Genomic DNA, 7,050 nt, shown 5'->3' with positions numbered 1-7,050 from the left:
ATTTTGGTAGGCTTGCTTACTTAAATCCATTTATTTATTTATTTATTTTTGGTATTTTTCTCCTGTTTAAAAAAATAAGGTAACAGAATTTCATTATACACACTTAACAAGAGTGGGAATATGTACACAGTAGACTATGAAAGGCCGCAGTAATACCACTCATAAAACCAAAGAGTTCAGTGGTTCCCATGCAAACTCTGACTTAGACTTCCTGAGTTCAAGTCCCAACTCTGCTGCTTGCTACCTGTGTGATGTTGGCTGAGTTACTAATATCCATAAAAAGAGATAATAATAAAATCTACCTCAAAATATCAGGAACATTACATAAAATAGTTCACAAAAATCCCATAGTGTAGCTCCTAGTGTATCCCAAAACTCTAATAAATGTTAGCTTATCATCACCATCATGTTTAATAGGCAACCAACTTCAATGGTTTAATTTAATTTTCAGTTACTTCACTGTTCTGAGTGACTTGAAGATTCTCTCAATTCATTTCCTTCTGACAGGTACTTGGGCCTATTTCTGTGAATGCACAGGAACCAGATGCTATGAACTGCAACTAAATCCCAGAACAAGTAGGAGCAGGAAATGAGGACAGAACCTGCCCGTTTTCTCTGTTACCTATTGGAATTTCCCTACTTACCAAGTATTCATTTACTGTCGCTGGGAACAAATTTGGCAGTCCTATTCACAAATAAGTTTTTTTCTGTACAGCTTTGGCATAGATTAGAAAGACTGTGTAGCTGGGTCATTCCCAGTTGGTCGCTACATGAATTCACCTTCTCTGCCCCCAAAATCAACAAATCTTTCCAGTGCCATAAATCCCACCCCCATCCCACATAGAAACATGGGCTCCAAATTGCTCATCAGGCTGCCGTTCTCGTAATTCTTTCTGACTACAAGGCCTTGAACATATCTAAGGCTGGCATTCCAGTATCGATGCCTAATGCTTGGCCTTCTCGGACACCCTAGTCTGGAGGTTGCTAGTGTGGGCTGTGCATGAATCTACTGTGATATGTGTACGTATCTACAGTCAGTTCTGCTATAATGCTTGTTTGGAAAATCTCGCCCAATGTGACAGATATATTAGGAAAGCTTTTAGCACAATGCTACTTCACATTTGCTTATGCCAATTTTATCTGCCAATCTCATCACTAGGCCAACACAGAAAACTGCGCCCAATTCAACTATGCAGGAATCCTCACACGCGCACACTGCACAAGGACAATGAGCAGCTACACCCTTCTATGTCTGCAGTTACTCCTTACTTTCCAATAACTCGCAAGCTGCAACCCTGCACACTAGCCGTGTGGCCACCTGCCCTCTCCTTAATTTTCCCTTCTTTCCTCTCAGCCTATTTTGCATTTTCCTCTATGTTCTCTGTTGTTTTGCTCCTTTTCCTCATTCTTCTTCTATCTCCTCTTGTACACAAGGCTGCTGGCGTGGAAACAGGGAAGGCATGTGTCTGTCTGAGAGCAGTTTCTGCAAATGTCCATTCCGCGAACAAAAGAAATACTTTTCAAGGGCTACATTTATTACAGCATTGATATAGATCTTCACCATTTACCGTGCTACTGTTTTTATTAAGTTCCTATCCCTTTATGTGTCAATTACAAAACTGTGAATGTTTTCCCCTAATTCCAGCCCTGTGGTTTCTATTGCATGATATTGCACAGTACACATCTTAAGAACACATGCTGGGTATAGCAGAACTGACAGTATCTATCAATATTTATGATTTATAGAGCTTTTATCCTATACTCAAAGAAATCTGTTATTTAATCAAGAAAGATTAAGAACTGTTGGCCTAGGGAAGCTCTGTCCAACAGAAATATAATGTGAGCCATGTGAGTAACTAAAAATTTATGAATAGTGAAAAAGTAAAAAGAAACAGGTGAAAATAACTTTACTAGCATTTTATTTAATCCAAACAATATCATTTCAACATATCATCAATATTTTAAGAGTTAATTAGGTATTTCACGTTCTTTTTATTTCTTCGTACCCTCTTTGATTTTTTTTTTTTTTTTTTTTGAGACAAGGGAGTCTTGCTCTGTTGCCCGGGCCAGAGTGCAATGGCAGAATCATAGCTCACTGCAGCCTTGAACTCCTGAGCTCAAGTGATCCTCCCACCTCAGCCTCCCAAAATGCTGAGATTACAGGTGTCACACCACTTCTGGCCTTGCACTAAGTCTTTGAAACACGGTATATATTTCAGCACATTTCAAGTGCTCACTAGCCCCATGTGCATAATAGCTACTATATTTTGGTTTGGGTTTTGGCTTTATTTGAGATAGAGTCTGGCTCTACCACCCAGGTTGGAGGGCAGTGGTGCAATCACAGCTCACTGCAGCCTCAGCCACCCTGGGCTCAAGCAGTCCTCCCACCTCAGCCTCCTGAGGAGCTGGAACTACAGGCATGCACCACAACACATGGCTAATTTTTTCATTTTTGTGTAGAGTTGGGGGTCTTGCTACGTTGCCCAGGCTGGTCTCGAACTCTTGGCTCCAAACAGTCCTCCCACCTCAACCTCTCAAAATGCTGGAATTACAGGCATGAGCCACTGCACCTGGCCACTACCATATTAAGTAGTATAGATCCGGAGGATCTCTATCCTTCTGACCAGAAGAGTATGGAGGGCAAGAAAGAAGGTTCACATTTTTTTCTCAAGTAATATGAATAAAACTAAAAGATAGCTGTGAGGCTTGAGTAATTCCAGCAGATCTTGTATGCTTCCTGTCCTTATTTAGATTAATGCATTGCTTAGTGTCAGATTTCATGTGGTACAAGGGTGAAGGACACATGCATCCATCTAAACATATAACTTATTCCATGTGGATCTTCTAGGGAATATGGATAAAAGTTTTCCCTTTCCAAACCGCATGTCCTAGAGTCTTAAGAACATATGAGTAATCTTTTGATGAATGGTTCTTCTAACAGTGTAAAGAGCAGTTTTAAAAATAGCTATCATTGGCCCGGCCCAGTGGCTCACTCCTGTAATCCCAGCACTTTGGGAGGCCAAGGTGGGAGGATCATGAGGTCAGGGGATGGAGACCATCCTGGCCAATATAGTGAAACCTTGTCTTTACTAATACAAAAAAAAAAAAAAATTAGCCAGGCATGGCAGCGTGTACTTGTAGTCCCAGCTACTCAGGAGGCTGAGGCAGAAGAATTGCTTTAACCTAGGAGGCGGAGCTCGCAGTGAGCTGACAGCACGCCACTGCACTCCAGCCTTGACAACAAAGCAAGACTGTGTCAAAAAAAAAAAAAAAAAACCAGGCGTGGTGGCTCACGCCTGTAATCCCCGCACTTTGGGAGGCCGAGGTGGGCAGATCACCTGAGGTCGGGAGTTCAAGACCAGCCTGGCCAACATGGAGAAACCCTGTCTCTACTAAAGAGTACAAAATTAGCCAGGCGTGGTGGTGCATGCCTGTAATCCCAGCTACCTGGGAGGCTGAGACAGGAGAATTGCTTGAACCAGGGAGGTGAAGGTTGCGGTGAGCCAAGATCACACCATTGCACTCCAGCCTGGGCAAAAAGAGCAAAACACCGTATCAAAAAAAAAAAAAAAAGTATCATCAATAAAATAAGAAAAGAAAAACAATTAATTTTTATTTGTTTCATACATGACTATAAATTCATAAAGAATTTATTCATAATTATTTGCTGCATCTATTGCAAGAATTGAGACCATTCTCTGCAGCCAGGCTGTCAACATTCCCGACATCACTCCGAAGGGACACAGAGTCATTGTGAAGGGTCCCAGAGAAACCTGTGGAGGGACTTCAATCACATCAATGTACAACTCAGTCTCATGGTAAAGAAAAAGAGGAGGGTAGGAGTTAACAAATGGTGGAGAAATGGAAAGGAACTGGCTATTGTTCACACTATTTGAGGTCATGTACAGAACGTGATCCAGGGTGTTGCATTGGCTTTTATTCTAAGATAAGGTCTGTGTATGCTCACTTCCCCATCAGTGTCATTATCCAGGAGAATGGGTCTCTCTTGAAATCTGAAATTCCTTGAGTGAGAAATACAGATTCAGGGTTTGGATGAACCCAAGTGTTACTTGATTAGAATCTCAGGCCCAGAAAGATACATTAATCCTTGAAGGAAATGACATTGAGCTTGTTTCAAATTCAGCTGCTTTGATTTAGCAAGCCACAATAATTAGAAACCACAATATGAGGCCGGGCATAGTGGCTCATGCCTGTAATCCCAACACTTTGGAAGGCTAAGGTGGGCGGATCACCTAAGGTCAGGAGTTCGAGTCCAGCCTGGCCAACATGGTGAAACCCTGTCTCTACTAAAAATACAGACATCAGCCAGGCATGGTGGTGTGCACCTGTAATCCCATCTACTCGGGAGGCTGAGGCAGGAGAATCACTTGCAGCTGGTAGGTGGAGGAAATAGTAAGCATAGGTCATGTCCCTGAGCAACAGAACAAGACTCTGTCTCAGAAAAAAAAAACAAAAAACAAAAAACCGATATGAGAAAATTTGGGGATGGTATCTATGTCTCTGAATAAGGAACAGTTGTTCAGCAGGCTGAGCAATAAGAGCTAAGATTTGACCAGCTACAGAAACAAGATGCCAGATGATTCCTAAGAAATATTTGTGATATTTTAATGATGCAATAAAAGACCTCTATTACTCTGAGGGAAAAAAGAATTTATTCATAAAGAAACCAATTCAGAAAAAAAAATCAGCTCATAACAAAGCTATCTTAGAAATACAGGCCTTCAGGCCAGGCACGGTGGCTCACGCCTGGAATCTCAGCACTTTGGGAGGCTGAGGCGGGCAGATCACTTGAGGTCAGGAGTTCGAGACCAGCCTGGCCAACATGGTGAAACCCCATCTCTACAAAAAATACAAAAATTAGTGCTCACTTTGGCAGCACATATACTAAAATTCTGAATGATACAGAGATTAGCATTGGCCCCTGCCCAAGGATGACACACAAATTCGTGAAGTGTTCCATATTTTGTGCAGTCTGGGAAGATCATTTCAGTATCTGCTAACTAGCACTAAGGAAACAGTGTGAATCTAAGCAAAAACAGGTGGCACCCAATGACAAAATTGTGGTTTTCATTAAAAAAAAAAAAAAATTAGCCAGGTATGGTGGCATATGCCTCTAATCCCAGCTACTCGGGAGGCTGAGGCAGGAGAATCTCTTGAACCCAGGAAGTGGAGGTTGCGGTGAACTGAGATCACACCTCTGCACTCCAGCCTGGGTGACAGAGTAAGACTCTGTCAAAAAAAAAAAAAAAATATATATATATATATGCCTTCAATGAAAAGTTCCCTATGTTCAATTGTTTTCAAGTATCAGCTTGATTATCATAAGCAAAATCCACATATAGTTTTCTGAAATTTTTAGGACAATTCTTTCTTCAAGGGAAAAACCCCGTCTCTACTAAAAATACAAAAAATTAGCCGGGCATGGTGGTGCATGCCTGTAATTCCAGCTACTCGGGAGGCTGAGGCAGGAGAATCGCTTGAACTCGGGAGGCGGAGGTTGCCGTGAGCCAAGATTGTGCCATTGCACTCCAGCCTGGGCAACAAGAGCGAAACTCCGTCTCAAAAAAAAAAAAAAAGAAAACAAACAAACAAACAAAAACCTTAACAGCTCTGTCATTTAATCTGGGTAAAAAATTAAGGTAGGCACTTGGGGAAATGCAAAAGCTCTGAAAAAACATTCCTGCATTGAACAAACTTACAATATATCATCTGAAGAGAAAAAAAAACTGAAAACAAATATATGAAAAGTTAGAGAACAATTATGTGGCCCTGAAAGTAAATGTAAAAGTTGTTTGAAGAATGGGTGTTCTGGTATCTTTAGTCTCCAACCTCTAATGTAGAATGACTTTATGATCAGGCTAAGTAAGCATTAGCCCATACATCATGCTTTGTGAAGCAAGGGGCATGACCTCTCATCCAATAATATCTCCTAAAATTCCTCCCTTTGGCGCAGTTATCTGTGTGCTTCTAGGTCCTAAACTGAACATGCACTCATGTGTGTAAACCCTCTTCAGTCTCAGGATGAAGGAATGTAGCAGTATATTGGGGTTAGTATCAAATCAGCCTTATCCATGGCCACTCACATCCCACTTTCCAAAGCAGGGATCCTACCATTAGTCTTCCTGACCTCAGAGCCCAGCCATAGAAACTGAGTCTTGTTTTCACTTCGATTCACTCCCTGTTGACTCCAGGTCCTCTAGCACTGGAATCCAAGAATTTATGCCCCCTCAGTCCAACCCCTCCACAACATCCACACCTAGCACTCTCTAAAGTCCTTTGTTGGGGCTCAGGAAGTGATACTCAAAAGTAAATATCTCATTGCTCACACTGTATAGAGCCCCGACTTTCATGGAAGCCCATTGGCAACACCACTGCCTGAAATGAGACACAACTGTTAACTGTTTAGCTAGACTGGCCTATTCTCAGGACTGAGAGACTGATTCAGTGGCTTATGAGACAATCTATCAATCAATTTTTAGACTGTGAAACTTCTTGAGGAAGTTTCAGAATGAGAAATGTTGGGGTTCAGAAAATGAAACCCCAAAGTGAAGGCTTGCAAAGCAAATTCTCTCTCCAACCTTCTGCCATCTCTTGCCCCTCATTCTCCCTGAGGCAAGCCATAGAAATTAGAATGCTTTTTCTCTAAAGCCCGGTCCGAAAGCCTAAAAATACAACTTTATCCTTCCCCCATCTTTCTGTGTAATACCTGGCCATAAAGAAATTAGACCCTCATTCCAGAGGAGTCCTGCTCCATATCCCAAAGGAAAGTGTTAGCAAAAATTCAAATCCTAAGCCTCTCAACTGACTGAATAGACCCCCCTCTAGGCCAAGGTGATCTGAAAGAAACCTGAAGAACTAGTTCAGGCCATGACAAGAAGTGGGGTCTGACATGCCTTATTATACTCTGTTCTCTTTGGAGTTAAGACACCTCTGACCGGCATTAACACTGAAATAGAGATCATAGGCTGGGTGTGGTGTCTCATGCCTGTAATCTCAGCACTTTGTGAGGCTGAGGCGGGTGGATCACCT

At 41.9% G+C, this 7,050-nt stretch overlaps 1 non-coding gene and 1 pseudogene across 1 annotated transcript; both read left to right on the top strand.

Annotated features, from left to right (window-relative positions):
- Positions 1-770: 770 nt before the first annotated feature.
- LOC116467500 (large ribosomal subunit protein uL6-like) lies at positions 771-4,559 on the top strand (annotated as a pseudogene).
- A 322-nt stretch (positions 4,560-4,881) lies between these two features.
- LOC116467638 (U6 spliceosomal RNA) lies at positions 4,882-4,987 on the top strand. The gene has a single exon (XR_004247855.1). It is a non-coding gene; the product is annotated as a U6 spliceosomal RNA (small nuclear RNA).
- The last annotated feature ends 2,063 nt before the right edge of the window (positions 4,988-7,050 follow it).

The sequence above is a fragment of the Hylobates moloch genome, unplaced genomic scaffold (genome assembly GCF_009828535.3).
Source record: "Hylobates moloch isolate HMO894 unplaced genomic scaffold, HMol_V3 SCAFFOLD_4, whole genome shotgun sequence".
NCBI lineage: Eukaryota > Metazoa > Chordata > Mammalia > Primates > Hylobatidae > Hylobates > Hylobates moloch.
This window is presented reverse-complemented; position numbering and strand designations above follow the sequence as displayed.